Source organism: Paroedura picta, chromosome 4 (genome assembly GCF_049243985.1).
Source record: "Paroedura picta isolate Pp20150507F chromosome 4, Ppicta_v3.0, whole genome shotgun sequence".
Taxonomy (NCBI): Eukaryota; Metazoa; Chordata; class Lepidosauria; order Squamata; family Gekkonidae; genus Paroedura; species Paroedura picta.
The window spans coordinates 108,331,465-108,347,280 of NC_135372.1; the positions used below are offsets into that span (position 1 = coordinate 108,331,465).

General features: G+C 42.9%; 1 protein-coding gene across 3 annotated transcripts in view; it reads right to left on the bottom strand.

The window, feature by feature from the left end:
- The window catches only part of SLC16A1 (solute carrier family 16 member 1), a 47,613-nt gene extending 41,553 nt beyond the window's left edge, over positions 1–6,060 (bottom strand). The window contains exon 1 of one of the 3 annotated variants that reach the window (XM_077334925.1): positions 5,913–6,060. The gene's annotated coding sequence lies outside the window, so the exon portion shown is untranslated. Of the gene's footprint in view, positions 1–5,358; positions 5,379–5,912 lie in introns of those variants that run through there. The other 2 variants (XM_077334926.1, XM_077334927.1) reach the window with 2 other exon arrangements.
- Positions 6,061–15,816: the final 9,756 nt, after the last annotated feature.

Below are 15,816 nucleotides of genomic sequence, written 5' to 3' on the forward strand. Positions count from 1 at the left end.
GCCCAGGTCACAAAGGTAGCACAGCTGGCATTTTACCAAACCAAGCTACTCGCGCCCTACCTGGATCCAGAGCACCTAGCCACAGTGATCCATGCGACGGTCATCTCTAGACTAGACTTCTCCAACTCGCTCTACGCAGGCCTACCCTTATCCTTGATCCGGAAACCACAACTGGCACAGGATGCTGCGGCCAGGATCCTCACCAAAACATCATGGAGATCCCACATCTGGCCGATACTCCCAACAACTAGGCTGGCTCCCAGTTGAATTCTGGATTAAGCTTAACGTTTTGTCAGCCACCTTTAAGGCCATACGCTGTTTGGGCCCGGTGTATTTGAGAGACCGCTTCCCTGCCTATACCCCCCAAAAGAGCCTTGCGCTCCACCACCTCCAACTGGCTGCGGATCCCTGGCCCCAAAGAAGCACAGTGGACCTCAACAAGTGCTAGAGCCTTTTCGGTCCTGGCCCCCACCTGGTGGAACGGGCTCCCTGAAGAAATCAGAGCCCTGCCCGAATTTCCACAGTTCCGCAAGGCTTACAAAAGGGAGCTCTTCCAGCAGGCATTCGCTTGAGGCCGAATGACTGAGAACATCTGCTGGGCCCCCCTCGGACGCCCTTCCATGCCTGAACAAATTTGATCTCCCCAGTGTTGTTATTTATGTTGTTATAAATTGTTACTTGGTTGTTATGTTGTATTGAAACTGTATGTTATAGACTAAATTATTGTAATGTTCCATGTAAACCGCCCAGAGCTGTAAACAATGGGCGGTATAAAAATCCAAATAAATAAATAAATAAACAAATAAATTATGGGTAAAGTATTTAAAAACTTTTAATATTTTGTTCCCCTTAAAGTTAAATAATTTCAGTTTCAGGACATTAGATAATTTCCAATAAGCATTTAATCCACAGGAAAGATTTCCTTGACTCATTCAGGTTGAATTGTGGAGTACGTTTTAAAATAAAATGTAATCAGTTCATATGATGATATTTGATCTTTACAATTCAGCAAAGTATACTCAGTTGTAGTAAATATTGCCCTGGGAGGGGAGAAGAACACTTACTTGTACTTTGTAATGTCAAGCTACATCCTGAAATACAGGTGTATACATTTCCAAATTTGTGTTTAGACCTATTAAACCATCAATGTAGTCATTTACACTGAATGTTTTTAATGAGAACCTTAAAATTAGTACCTAAAAAATTATGGCTTCTCCCATGTATTCTCCCATGAAAGAGGAATGCATTATAAGGCCCTTTGCAACTGGAATACCACTGCTAAAGTCTTTAAATTTAGTAATCCAGGTCAGCAAATTCTAATTTACGAAGTTAAATATTGTAAGAAGAACATGACCTAATTGAAGGAACACAGCGCACATGCAGCACTGGAAAAATCTGTAAAATTAAAATGAACAGGCTTTAGGAAATCCAGCATACTAACCTGAATGTTTCACCAATTAATGTTTCAGCAAGCAAGTCAACTAATCCAATCACTGCAAATAAAAAGCCTTTAACTTCCTTAAAGCCCACTCTAGTACTTCCTCCATTTAAGGGTCTTTGCGTCATGCGAGGGAACATGTCCTCTTAAATCCAGTGCTATGACCCAACTTCTCTCCACTCACTAACCCAGTCAACCACAGCAGTTGTTACAACACAATGGCTTTGGGAGCAAAGTAGGTGTCCATATTATGGCTCTGCACCCCTTGTCTCACTTTGGAAGCTACTTTTAGGTAAATCAAAACAAGACTCTATTTGTAGCATAGTATGTGAAACGGTCATGACTGGGGAAGGCACTGGCAAACCACCCCATATTGAGTCTGCCATGAAAACGCTAGAGGGCGTCACCCCAAGGGTCAGACATGACTCGGTGCTTGCACAGGGGATACCTTTACCTTTACCTTTATGTGAAGCAGCACTACAAGGCTAAATTGCTAAAATATTATATGAAATATCAATGCAGTGTTACTAGATTAACAGTGCAATCCTAAACAGAGTTACAGCCAGGGGATTTATAAACTATATTTAAGATTGCCTTGCAAAAGGCAATTCTAAGAAGCTCTAACTAGAAGTTAAATCCCATTCAACAAGGTTACTCCTGCAGCCTATTTTGATCTTAGCTGCTTGAATGTATAGCTTTCGTCTGCATAGGAACTAGAGTATGCTTTGTTGTACTTGACAAATGTGTTAATACATTGCAGCAAACACTTTAATCCAAGCACAGCTACTCTTCTATAATAGCAAGGCACAGACTTTCCCATAATAAGTCTAGGGAAGTCCCCAACTACTGCACTGATATCTTCCTTACGGGATTTTCCCCCCACTGACTTTCCACAAATGTGCCCATTTACTTTAGATATCATCTCCTAATTTGAACAGGCACAGGAGATTTGCTTTTGACCTTGCACAAAGCCCAACTATGTAACAGTCCCACCCAAAGTTCCCTCCTTTTTTTTTTTTACTATGCAACAAATGCAACACTGGGGGCAGGGGAGACTTTAAAATCAGAGTTCAATCCTGAAACAAGGAAATAAGTCTCCACCAGCAGTAATCAGGAAAACATTAGGCATGAACTTAAGTGACAAAGTACACTGATGTCAACACATTCTTATGTGTTTGTAAGTAAAAACAGTGAAACCAAGGAATACAAGGTTATCCATCAGATGTTAACAGGCTTTATGACATGACAACCATGAAGTAAGTAAACCACAAACAGCATCCTTGTTTGGCAAACTGAAATAAGGAGACAATGGTGATGATGATCCGGGTATGCATACCTGGAAGCAAAAGATTCAAGGACATGAAGCTGGCTGATGTAATGCAGACGCAACCCTGCATTAGGTTAACTAACTTTGCTGGCAAGCTACAGAGGTGGAATTTCTAGAAGTTACTCATGCATACAATTGCTATTTGACATTGTCAATTGCATCAGGATTATAAATCATAAGAAATGAGAAATTGTTCTTGTTAAAGACACAGCTACAGCCAAACATGCTGCAATGGAGCTGAAGAAAGGAGGGAGCAGAAGGACAAGCTGTTTAAATAAAGGTTGTGCTGGCCACAATAAAATACAATGCTTACTGTTTAATTTATTTATTTATTTACTATTTGTTTAATTCATTTATTCACCTTGCCCAAAGGGAACCAAAGGTGGTGTGCATAATTCTCTTTCTCTGTTCAAACTTCATAGCAATCCAGTGAGGTAGTTCAGCCTGTAAGTGTAGAGTTTAGTATTTATTGATAGATTTATATTTGTATACCGCTCTCCCTTGAGGCTCAGGGTAGTTAACAGGAAATACTGGATTAGTAATATTGGATGGCATTTTTAAATGGTGCAACATACCAACTCAGAGTTGGTATGTTTATTTTTGAGATTTCTACCCTGTCCCGCTCTAAAATCGATCGGGGGAGGGGGAGATACGAAAGGACCCATTTTGAGGGACAGACAAAGTTTAATAAGTACAGAAGATTATACTGTCCAGCTATACTTAAAACTATAACAGCAGGCCTGAAGCATGCTTGGTATTGTACTAAGCCAAAGTCACAATACAATTAATTAAACAGTTATATAAGATCAATGCCAGCATACAAATGATGGGATCACCCAGTTCAACCTGCACAGATAAAGCTAGAGCTTCCACACCTAATTCATACTATGCTAGAATCATAGTGGACATAGATATGCAGGGCATGGCTGTTTGAATTATAAGGTATTCATTTTCTGTGCTGGTATTGCAAGTGCATGTATACTCAAGATTGTATGTGCAAAAATGTACAAGATTTTGCACCTCTGGCTTTTTTTACTGCTGAATCATACTCCTATGGTTGACTGCTCTAATATTACAGAAGAGAGACTCCATATTGGACACAAACACACCACTGTGGAAAAGATATAGTGACACATAAAGGTGACAGAAAATAAATTCAGAGATGTAGAAGAGGCAAGTCACTTCTCAAACAGCCATAGGGATACAAACTGTACTTCAGATTAACCAAGAAATCTTTCCATGTAGTGGACAATCACAGCTAAAACTGAAAAATACAAAAGGATCTGCCATGGTCACAACCAAACAATAATTTGATCTGTATGTTATTTTGCATATCTTCCCACTGGAAAAGTAACTGGGGAGGGGAATCCCAGAACTCATATAATGCAATGTGCATCCAGGTCCTCAGGCAACACACAGAGAATGTTGCTTATGCACATGGATCTAGCTAATATGTAAGGACAATGATCCATTTCTGTTCCAAGCAGTGCCTCTTAAAACACTTCCTTCTGTTGTGCCTTTTGGAAAACATAAAAATCTGAAAATCTCAGCAATATCGTTTCACAATACTGAGCCTTAGTTTCCCCGAACAATCCCCCAAAATAATCCAAAACAGATCACACACAGTAATATGATCAAGGTGAATGAAGAGAACAAACATTTTATTTCTTCCATACAGTCTTTATTGAAAGCTGTCAATAACTGTGGGGCAGACAGAATTTGCAATTCCTGTTTGAAGTCTAATTGCTAAATCTTGCTTGTGCCTGAAGAAAACAATTCAAAGTACATTGGTTCAGCAAATTATTTCTGTATTCAAGAGTGTTTCTAACATTCGGCATTATCACTCTTAAGCTTAAAAAGTCACTAAAAGACAGCACAGTAAGTCTCTCCCCCACACCCCAGTCCAAAGCATAAGCTTTTGAAAGGCTCACAAACTCGAAGAAGCATACCTAATGTAGCTATCCAGGGTTGTGCAGCTTTCTCCTGCAATAACAGCTATTTTACAGTCAAGGAGAAGCATTCGTTCACTTGCTACAAATGGAGCCACGCTTATCCCCTGATCTTATTAGCACATTATCCCATTCACACCACACAGAGCATCCATTACATTTTGTACTCCACATTAGGTAATCCACAGGCACTAGACTCAGATCTCATTATCATTTCCTGGTTGCAACATCAAATAAAGACACTTATGCATGAAAGCCATCACGGATCAAACAGAACAGATACAACGTGCACATACTACCTGGCCGTGCTACAAATACTAACTAGCCCACTCAAAATGGAGACACTTTATATGCCTTCAGTGGTGAGTCAACCCGCGAACCAACTTCCGTCACTGGAGCACAGACCCTGCTCTGCCTATATACGTGGGCTGAAAAAGTGGAATCGTGTGCTGCAAATTGTCTCTGATGATGTTATCCACTACCTTCCATATAACCTATCATCAATCAACACAGATATAAAATCAGAGCCTCAGTCTATAAATGCTCAAGTCTAACAGTCAAGCTATAAAGAGCATCTCTCTTCCTGTTTCGCTCCCACATGAACGCACAAGCATGCGCTCAAACCACTCACATCCAATTCTAACCTTGTTGAAGACGTGCATCCATCAGTCCATTAAACCTCCTCCATCTAATCCCACGTGTTGATGCCTAAAAGCCGGCATGCCTCCTCTCCCCCCCCCCCGGCTCCTGGACAAAGCCAGCACTGCAGTGAACTGCCCCAAATCCACATAGCGAGCAACCAGGAAGGGAGGGGGGAGGGTTTCCAACGGCCACCATAGCAGGAGGGCCAGCCGACCACGTATCGCACACCTTCAGCCTCCATGCTCTCTGCTCCACTCCCGATAGGCATACCGCTAGTCAAAATCCCAGGGCTCGCCACCCCACCCCCCAATACAACCACGCGGTTCTTCTCTTTCCCCTCGAGGCCGGAGAAGGGGGTCTCCCTATCCCCCCCCCCGTCCCTCATGGCCCCACCCGGGGACCCAGGATTGCTCAAGCGGCAGCCCCACATGCCTCTCAGCTCGCTCTCTCCGCCCCTACCGCCTTCCACCCCATCCATCCCCGCCACGTGGAGCGCCGGCCGCTGCTCCGCCAGCCTAGGCGCCGGGAACCCACCAGCCCTCCGGGAAAGCGGTACCTGTTGCCTGAAGCTAACCTGGCCCGAGACGCCGCCGCCGCCGCGTCTTCCCTCGCTCCGTGTCCGCCAGCCAAGTCGCCGCTGTTCCCGCCCCCTCACGCACTATAACGGGCTGCTGGGGAGGAGCAGGAGAAGGCGGGAAGAAGGAGGGCCTTCGAGTCAATGGGCATTCGTGAACTCCGCCCCACGGCCGGGAACCCCAACCGCTCCCCCGGGAGGGACAGAACACAGAGACTACGGCGACTCGATGCCTTCAGCGGAGTTTGAGTATGCTGAGTTTTCTGAGGGGAAACCGACTGGCGATTTCTGTGTTGCCAGCATATCCAGTGGCAAATGCTCTCCCCTGAAGGCGAGAAACCGGGTTCTAGCCTACTAGTCCTTGTTTCCTACTCTTCTGTGTCCCAATTAGATGACAGCTGGCTATTGTCTTTCACCTAAAATTAAGCAATGATGTACTCTTCTTTGCTGATGGACAGATGGAGTCCCACCCTGAGGAATGCTGCTTATGCATTTAAAAATAAGAGATTCATAAGGACATCCCATTTACCCTTACCCTGGCATTTCTTTCCCTGCTTTGAAAGCACCTATAGCATCTCTCTCTCTCTCTCTCTCTCTCTGCTTCTTTCCAACCCACCAGCCATCCCATCTCTATCTGCTCTCCCCTCCCCTGTTTTCAGCTGTTCCCTTTTCCTTCCCTCTACTTCATAAAAACTGTTGCTCAGTTGTGCATCAGACATCCTGAAAGGACTTGAAGGGAGTGCTGCATTATTCCACTCTCAGTTCTTTCCATTCCCTGAAAACTCTCTTTTCCACCCACCAGACAACCTATCTTTACCTGACCTCTGTCTAAAGATTTCCTTCTGTTCCCCTAGCAGAAAAAAACTATGGCCCTATGCCTGCCAATAGGTTAGGCCCAGATGCTCAGTGAGGGATCCACAAGGAAATTAAGGCTTGAAGGCTGGTAATATTTATTTATTAGATTTTTATACCGTGCTTCCATACGGCTCAGGGTGGTTGACATAACATCATGGGGGGATACAAGGAACTACCTAACATATAACATAGTCAGTGCATCAACAATAATCTAACAGTGGTTCTGAATAACACTATTTCAGTGGTCTTAAACAACAACAATATACCAGGAACAGTAACTTAACTAAGGCCCCCAGAGAGGTCAGGCCATGGAGCGGATGTCGGGTGGGGGGGGGGCTGTGGTGGATGTTTGGTCGGTTTCAGGCAAATGCCTGGTGGAGGCCCTTTTGCAGGCCCTGCGAAACTGTTGCCTAGCAAAGACCACTAAGGACGTTCATTTCTTAAAGCTACAGGTGCTACTTCTATTGTATGGAGGGGAGGTTAAACCTCCCTTTTTCAAATTTCAGATTTCCCTTCAAATCTGGTGTTTTTTAGGTTCATGGACCTGAACCCTGGACACATTTCAGTCCGGCTTCTGACCTGGCCACGGGGTAGATATGGCATTGGTCATGTACAGGCGCAGCTGGACTGGGTGGATTGGCATTGTTTGTGTTGCTAGATCTCACAGCAGCTCTTCCACTTCATGGATGTCCACCCTGATTATCCCCCAGAAGCCTTAGCCAGATGTCTGGAAGCAGTGACAAGGTAGTTCAAGCAGAGTCAACCTTAAAATGGAGGTCCTATGGCTAAGCAGAAAGAGTCCAAGCAAGGACACGCATTTGCCCAACTTGGTGTAGCAGTTAGGAGTGCGGACTTCTAATCTGGTGAGCCGGGTTTGATTCCATGCTCCCCACATGCAGCCAGCTGGGTGACCTTCAGCTCACATCAGCACTGATAAAGCTGTTTTGACTGAGCAGTAACATCAGGGCTCCCAGATTAGAGGCCACCACTCTTAACCACTACTCGTGACTGGCTCTCTAAGTATAGTTGGAAGGCGCAAGATGTAGCCCCCTTTGCTAAAGGAAAGGTGGTCTAGTCAGTGCCTAGAGAAGAGATTTTCTGGGAATCCAGCATAAGATATCTTGAATTCCATCAACAAAGAAGTATTAACATTTCTGCTCTTCCTGTAAAGTATATTGACTTTCCATGGGTAATACTAGGATGTCATCACTGAGTGTCATCATGATTTCTGGGTGATATTTTGTTTGCCAAAGATCCTACTTAGGGACCACATATGGGTGGAAAGTCAGCACAGAAATATTTTAAATGCATACTTTCATTGTTGCTGTTTTAACTCTTGTCTCTACTACTGTAATAGTACTTCTGTTGTTGGTGCTGGTTGGACAGTTTCTTCAGTGATACCTGTCCAGGATTTGAGTGACTACAGTGTGATTCTAAACACAGCTATACCCTTCTAAGATCACTGTAATCCTATCCATCCTTACTAAGGGGAAATTCTCAGCAAGACATGCTTCCATGTAAACACACATAAGCTTGCACTGCATGAGTCAAGCAAAGTATTCTAATGGATGAGTGCCCTGACAATCTGTAAATTATATCTTGGAACACACAAAGCCACTTGTTCAAAGTAATATTTTATTACAAATTAATCTCAGCAACAACTGTTACCACTTGTTAACAAACAGCAGCAAAACAAGCTATCAGATAAACACGATGATCACGGTTCCAATTCTTCTGGTAAAAACTATAGTATTTGTAGTAAGAAATTATAAGAAAATGTGTTTTCCTTGTATAGATAACATATCATCTTTCAGGTCCATTCCGCAGAATCACCAGTGTTTCCAAATGTTTGCAGTATGCAGAAACGCTATAATTAATAGTGGAATTTCGTCATTCCACATACCGGCAATTTTAGCGGAATATTGAAGTCCCAGTAACGGTCTATTTATTCCCCACAGGTTTCCGGTCTCACCGCAATCACAGCAAAGGAGGCGATTGTTTTCCGCGCTTCTGCCTGCCCCTGACCGTCAATCAAACAGAACAGCCAGTGAACTGTTGTGTTCATGCTCCCGAAAAGCCCCTTTCCCTTTAAAAACTGGTTTTTTTTAACCCGAAAACACCAGCAGCAATGAATAATTGTTCATTCATTATCTCAGAAATACCTTTTTCGCTGGCGTTGGAGCTTGCACTTAATCGTTTCCACACTCTTCAAACAAAAAAAAATTTTTGTTCCATGATGGGTGCAATTTCTGGCCAAAATTACGGGCAGTGTCGAACTGGGGGCTGTATTGTGCTCAGAAAGTTTAAAGACAATTACAGAAGGGAGCTTTGTTTCACTGTTAAGCACTTTTGAATTGCTTGTGAAGGGACTTCAGCCGAAGAAGCCTCATGATCGCGTATTTGTTGCTTTTGGCGGTTTATGGGGGGGGGAACGCCAATCCCGTCTCCAGAAGCTCGGGGCGGGAGCTAGGGAGGGACATTCTTTCTACCACTATTTTGAGAACGCACATGTCTTTTGTTGATGTGTTGTGGATTGTCTCCAACGCGGCGGGCCTGCTGCTTTGGCCACAGCGAAGCTTCCCCCCCCGCGCCCCCTTCTCCCTGGGGCCAAGGGGCCAATCGGGAGCCACGCAGCAATTGGCCCCTTGGCCCGGACTGACAGCAAAAGAGCCAATCGGGATTGGCTCCTTCGAGTTTTTATCCCGGACTCGCCCCGCCCCTTTCTCCTACCACCTACCCCTTACTGCTTTATTCTTACTGCTCCCAGAGCCGTTTACAGATTCTTACCACTCCCATTGTGTGTGTACGCAGGTGCACGTACGCATGTATGATTAAGGGAATTTTGACTCTTGAAAGATAATGCACCCAAAATCTTGTTGGTCTCATAAGCCCTAACTGGACTTGAATCTAGCTGTGTGAATGTATGTGCAACTGATTAACACAGCTACTTAGTAGAAATTCTGACATACCTGCACCAGGTCGCTTTGAAAAATTACCACGTAGCATCATTTTGTTTTTGTTTCCAACCTCAGCTTTACTACACCTTTTTATCTCCGGTGTTGTGTTCCGTTAAAAAGCAGGTGAACTATCAGACAGCCAGAGTCATATTGATAAAACTGCCTATAGGTAAGTGTGCTGACAGTCTAATGATTAGGCTTCTGATATAGGTTTTCCATAATGCTAACAAAAAATCTAACTGCCAGCAAGAAGGAGTGGTTTAAAGCTTTACAACTGATCTTTATAGATAAGTGATGATGACTGTTTTAAATATGTCAATGGGAAGGAATGACTATTGAACTAGTTTACATGCCCTGTGTAAATATATCCTTAGTAGGTAAGCCAAATCATTCTGGTACATTAGGTTTCATTCCCTCTTATCAGACAGAGTTTTATTTAGTTACTTCATTTATATCCCATCTTTCTCCACAATGAAAACCCAAAGCGGCTGACATTGTCCTCCATTTTATCCTCGCATCTGCCCTGTAAGGTAGGTTAGGCTGAAAGTATGCGACTGGCCACTGTGACTGGAAGGGATTGAATTTAGGTCTCCCAGTTCCTTGGCTAACACTCTAACTGCTATACCACACCAACTCTCTAGAAGTGCATTCTACTTAAATATATGTATGCTTAGTATGGCAGAAATTGTTTCCTGACCAGGCCCGCTGCATGGAGGACTGAGGTGCTATCCCCTTCCCCATGCCTTTTCAAGTGCTTAAACAGCAATTGGAGCATGTGGCATTTCTGCACTTGAAAAGGGGAGGTGGGAACAAGAGCTCCTCAGCCTACCACATTGCCCTTGCAGAATTTTTTAAATCTCTTTATAATGGTACAATTATCCACAGGTCAGGCCCATGGACACTGTCACATCTAGTTTGGCCGTCAGATGTTAACCACCAGAGGCTGGCACTGTTAGGTACATAATGCTTTCACCTCCTTTGTCCTACTGCAAACATCTTGGCTTGGATCCTATGGCCACCTTTTGCACATGCTTCATTCTAGCTTCAGTGCAGTCTGCTTCCTCTGCTGCTAGTATTCCCATTTTCACAGAACCAGTGAGTTTTCAATAAACCCTTGCAGAAACAGAAGTGCTAGAGTCAGAGGGAGTGACCCCTGCTGCAGTCAGAACAAAGCATGTGTGAAGTGTGGTTACAGGATCCAAACCAAGATGCTTGCATAGGTACATGTTTACATAAAAGCACTATCTAACAGTGCCACCCTATGCGGAGTGACACTCAGTGACTTCAATGGACTTAGATGGGTGGTCATTTAGGGACAGATTATTGTGATCCTCAAAGTGCTGTTGGCCATGTATTCTCTCTTCATTTGTGAATCACCCATCAGTATAACCTAAAATTAGTCTAGGCAGACTCGTTTTGCCTTTTTTCCTAGGACTAAATGCTTAATACTGAATAATTTGCTTCAGATGAGAAACAGGGAACATGACCAGGAAAGCAGTGACACTGAGCAGATAGGGAAAAGATCAAAGGGAAAAGTCATCCCCCACAGCAAACGTGATCACTCAAGATTAGTTTCATAAATGTTAAGGCACTTAGTGCTGCTGAGAAGTCTAAACAGGACCTTCTACCTTAGGCAGTAGCCACAATTGCTCTAATCTATTTTTCACTCATCTTGTTTTAAAGTTACTCTAAAATAAAAACAGGTGGGTTGACCAAGTTTGCTTTAGAAATTCAACATGAATTTAAGGCAAGAATATGGCATATTTTGGTCTTCAACACCACAAATAAAATGATTACATTCTTGCTGCACTTTTCTCAGTAACAATGGTACTAAAAAGCATAGTTAGCAGCTACTGAGAACTGACACAAGATAGATTTGGTTTAGATAGATTACTTATTCCTTCAAGGAAAGGCAAACGGCACCTACCTCAAACTTCACTGTAGTCTCGAAGCGTTGTCCATATTCTTTAGCTATTTTGCTAGATGAGGGTGGGTGTTCAGTTGATATAGCAGCTCTAAAATACATCTTCCTGCACAGTGAAAAAGCCTGTATGCGGAAGCAGTGGTCAGCTTACTCAGCTGAGAAGGAAGTAGAGTTAAGGTCTCATGGTCTAAGATCTTCAGGCTGCCTGATTCACAGCTACAGGGATCTCTACTTATGAAAAGACGCTCAGGTGTCAAAGCATACTGCCAGGCATTCTTTGTAGTCCAGATACAGCTTGGTCAACATTATTTTAAGAAGTTTTAAAATAGAGGAAGACAATGGCAATTCTACTACTTTCTATTCTTAGTTTATAGCCTAGTGGGGATATTCTGATCAATGTTTGGGTTATTTATTTATTATATTATATTTATTTACTATATTTATATACCACCTTTCCCAAAAGCTCAGGACGGTTTACATCAAGCAGGAACAATCCAAATAACTCAGTTAATAATAATACACAATACACAATAATAATAAACATCATTATGGAATGATTACACTGGGGAATCAACACGTACTGATGGCCCACTGGGATGTGTGGGTCTGCAGAGTTGGTCATAGGAGGGAGGCTCAGGGGGGCTGATGGGAAGCGGTGGTTCGGGTCAACCTCAACCAAATGCCTGGTGGAGGAGTTCTCTTTTGCAGGCCCTGCAGAACTGTTCAAGTTATATCAGGGCCCTGATCTCCTCTGGGAACTCATTTCACCAGATGGGGGCCAGGACAGAGAAAGCTCTGGCCCTGGTTGAGGTCAAACAGGCTTTTCTGGAGCCAGGGATCACCAGAAAGTTGGAGATGGAGAGTGTAAGGCTCTATGAGGGGTGTAGGCAGAGAGGCGATCCCTCAGGTATCCTAGGCCCAGACGGTGTGTGTCCTTGAAGATAATAACCAAAACCTCAAGCCTGATCCAGAATTCGACAGAGGGCCAGCACAGCTGATAGAGGATGGGCTGAATGTGGGGCCTCTGGACCAGTTGTAGTTTCCAGGTCAAGCATAAGGGCAGGCCAGTGTAGACTGAGTTGTGGAAGTCCAGTCTAGATGTGACCATCACATGGATCACTGTGGCTAGGTGTTCCGGGGCCAAGTAGGGTGCTAGTAGTTTGGCTTGGCTATGGTGGGAACGTAACAGCCATGCTACCATTGTGATCTGAGCCTCCATTGAGAGGCCAGCATCAAGAATTACCCCAGGTTCCTGGCAGAGTCAGACACCGACAGGCACATTCCATCCAGGTTGGATCGACATGCTTCCTCACTTGTACCTTTCCTGTCCTTAAATAAATGTACTTGAATAAAACTTTGTTGGTCTTAAAGGTGACACTGGAGTCAAATTTTGTTCTGCGGCTTCAGACCAACACGGCTACCCACTTGGGTTATGTACAGAAACTGTTACATGAATTTGCAGAAAAATAATCAACACAAAGAATATTCAAATAAATATGATTAAACAGGAGTCCAAAAGCACCTGAAAGACTAAAAAAATTATTCAACCATAAGCTTTCATGAGTTCATTCATATGGCTGTACGCTCCATGGATCTGATTAAATAATCTCTGGTTCAAAAGCTTATGTTGGAATGAATTTTAGTCATCTTTAAAGTGCCCCTAGTTTCAGTTCTGCTTAATTTTGCTACAGCAGATTAAAATAGCTATTCCTCTCAAACAAATAGGATATCTGTTCCTGAAAATGGCAGCCAAACAATGCTTTCTACCCACTGGCATTTTTCTGCTTGGTGGCAATTTGAGAATATAGTGAAAGAGTCCTCAGCTCTTTACTGAGCTGAAAAAACTTTAGCTCAAAATACACTTTTGGTCAATGCATGAGGTAAGTAAAACTTGGCTTCTTTGCAACAAGACCTATGACAAAATCATCTAGAATTATCTCTTTTTTGCAAACACTGTCCCTAGCTACAGTACACTTTTAACAGACAATAGAATCTTGTGTCTCTGGAAAAAATCTCATATTTCAACATTCTGTCAAATCTTTTCTGAGGTGCTTGTGCTGAGATATGAGTCAGAAGGAGGCCATCTAAGACAGAAGATCATAGTTTAATATCAAATACAATATGAATATATGAAAAAGGAAAATAAATTGACACCCACAGAACATTGACTTTACTAAATTGGGAAGAAGAGAGGCAGGGAATGGACCAGGAAAAAGTGAGCTAGGATTTTAGTCAATGACTCTAGCAAAGTGGGTAGAACTGTCCCAAGGCTGTTCACCAGAGCATTCAATACACATAAGTAATAAAACAGTGTGTTCTATTAATGGTTTATTAATATCCCAAGTTAAATCTCTTCAACCGTCTCTGTTTCTGTTCCTTTCCTTACTCCATCTGTGATATTGGCTTTTCCTCAGTAATGTGAGATAGCAGCCAACACACCTGAAAAGCATGTCAAGCATGTTCTTAAATTAATCAAATATATAAAATAAATAAAAAGACTGTCCCAGGAGTAATGAGTGCCAAAATTCATTTGCAATCCTTAAAAAATGCATATTAATAATCTAAGGTTGATGTGTTGCCTGCGGCATCAGAGTGCCGCTAGCTCTTGAGGTGAAAACCAGTCACCGACATATTCACTTCACAATTTACTCTCAATCAAAAGTTATGTAGGAACATCGACCAGGTTCCCCAAATTTGAAATTTGGATCAGACAAACTGGTCCTTCCTATCATGCAAGTTTCTATGGGATTTCTGAAGCAGATATCAACTTCAAGGCCCTGGTCTTTTCCAAACTATGAATTTAATTTTAGTACTTTGAAGAATTATTTTTCTTTTTGAGGGAAAACAGGAAGTTTTCAAAGAATTTGGGTAATGAAGGAATGGCCTTGCTTGCATTTGTTTCCTGGTCAATTTGGTGTAATGCCAGTTTGGTGTAGTAGTTAGGAGTGTAGACTTCTAATCTGGCATGCCAGGTTCGATTCTGCGCTCCCCCACATGCAACCAAGCTGGGTGACCTTGGGCTCGCCACAGCACTGATAAAGCTGTTCTGACTGAGTAGTGATATCAGCGCTCTCTCAGCCTCACCCACCTCACAGGGTGTCTGTTGTGGGGAGAGGAAAGGGAAGGTGACTGTAAGCCGCTTTGAGCCTCCTTCGGGTAGGGAAAAGTGGCATATAAGAACCAACTCTTTTTCTTCTTCTTCTAAACATTTGGTGGTTCCAACAGGCCTATGGAGATGAATGTCCTACCTCGTAATAGAGGCTTACTGTGCTGGCAGCTGAAGCTTTACATGACACGGAGAGAAATAGCATCTCATTCCACCATTATTAAAGGCACAGGACATTTCCCACCTCCCCCCAGCACTTGGCATCCCAATTTAATAATACCATGCACTTAGGAATGCTTTCCTGACGGTATGAGTGCATTTGCTTTAATTTTAATTTCTAGCAATACTCATTATAACTAGTGTTAAAGTTTAGGCTACATATTACCTATCACTCTCAGTGTCTTGCCTGCTAAGAGATTATTACGTTTTGTGCAGCAATTGTGTGCATTCCAGTGATGTACTATTACCTGGTATTCTGTTCAGCAAACCTGTCAAGAGTAGACGCAGATCTACATTCTTAAACAAGTCATGAAGACATGACAAGGATCTAGTTTCCCTGGCCTAGGTAATGAATATTTAGAAAGATGCCTCTGCACTTCACAGTTTGCATGGGGATGTTGTTGCATGGGGATGTTGCTCTGCTGTGTAAATGTGAAGAATCTCAGTGGAGACCAAAAGTAAGGAATGTGCTTCTCTGAAAGATACAGCCATTTTCAGAGCCTGAAAATTGGAGGGGTGGGGAGTGTCAGAAAGTAGCTCAGTTGAAACTCAGTTGCAATTTTAAATCTTTCAATGTCTTGCTGTACCAAGACTGTTATTTTATTATTTTATAACAGTTTTGGTGGACTCCTTGGATTAATATGCGTTTGTTCACTCGTAAAATGACCCTGTGAAGATAGCTGCAGGTTAACATGTTTGGTTGCTTAGAAGCCCACTGTTAAAAGAAAGCATTATTTAATGATTGACAAAGATACCCTTATATGATGGGAGTTCATCATGCCCCTTCTAAGTCCTGCTTTAATTAGTCAAATTTACACTAAGGCT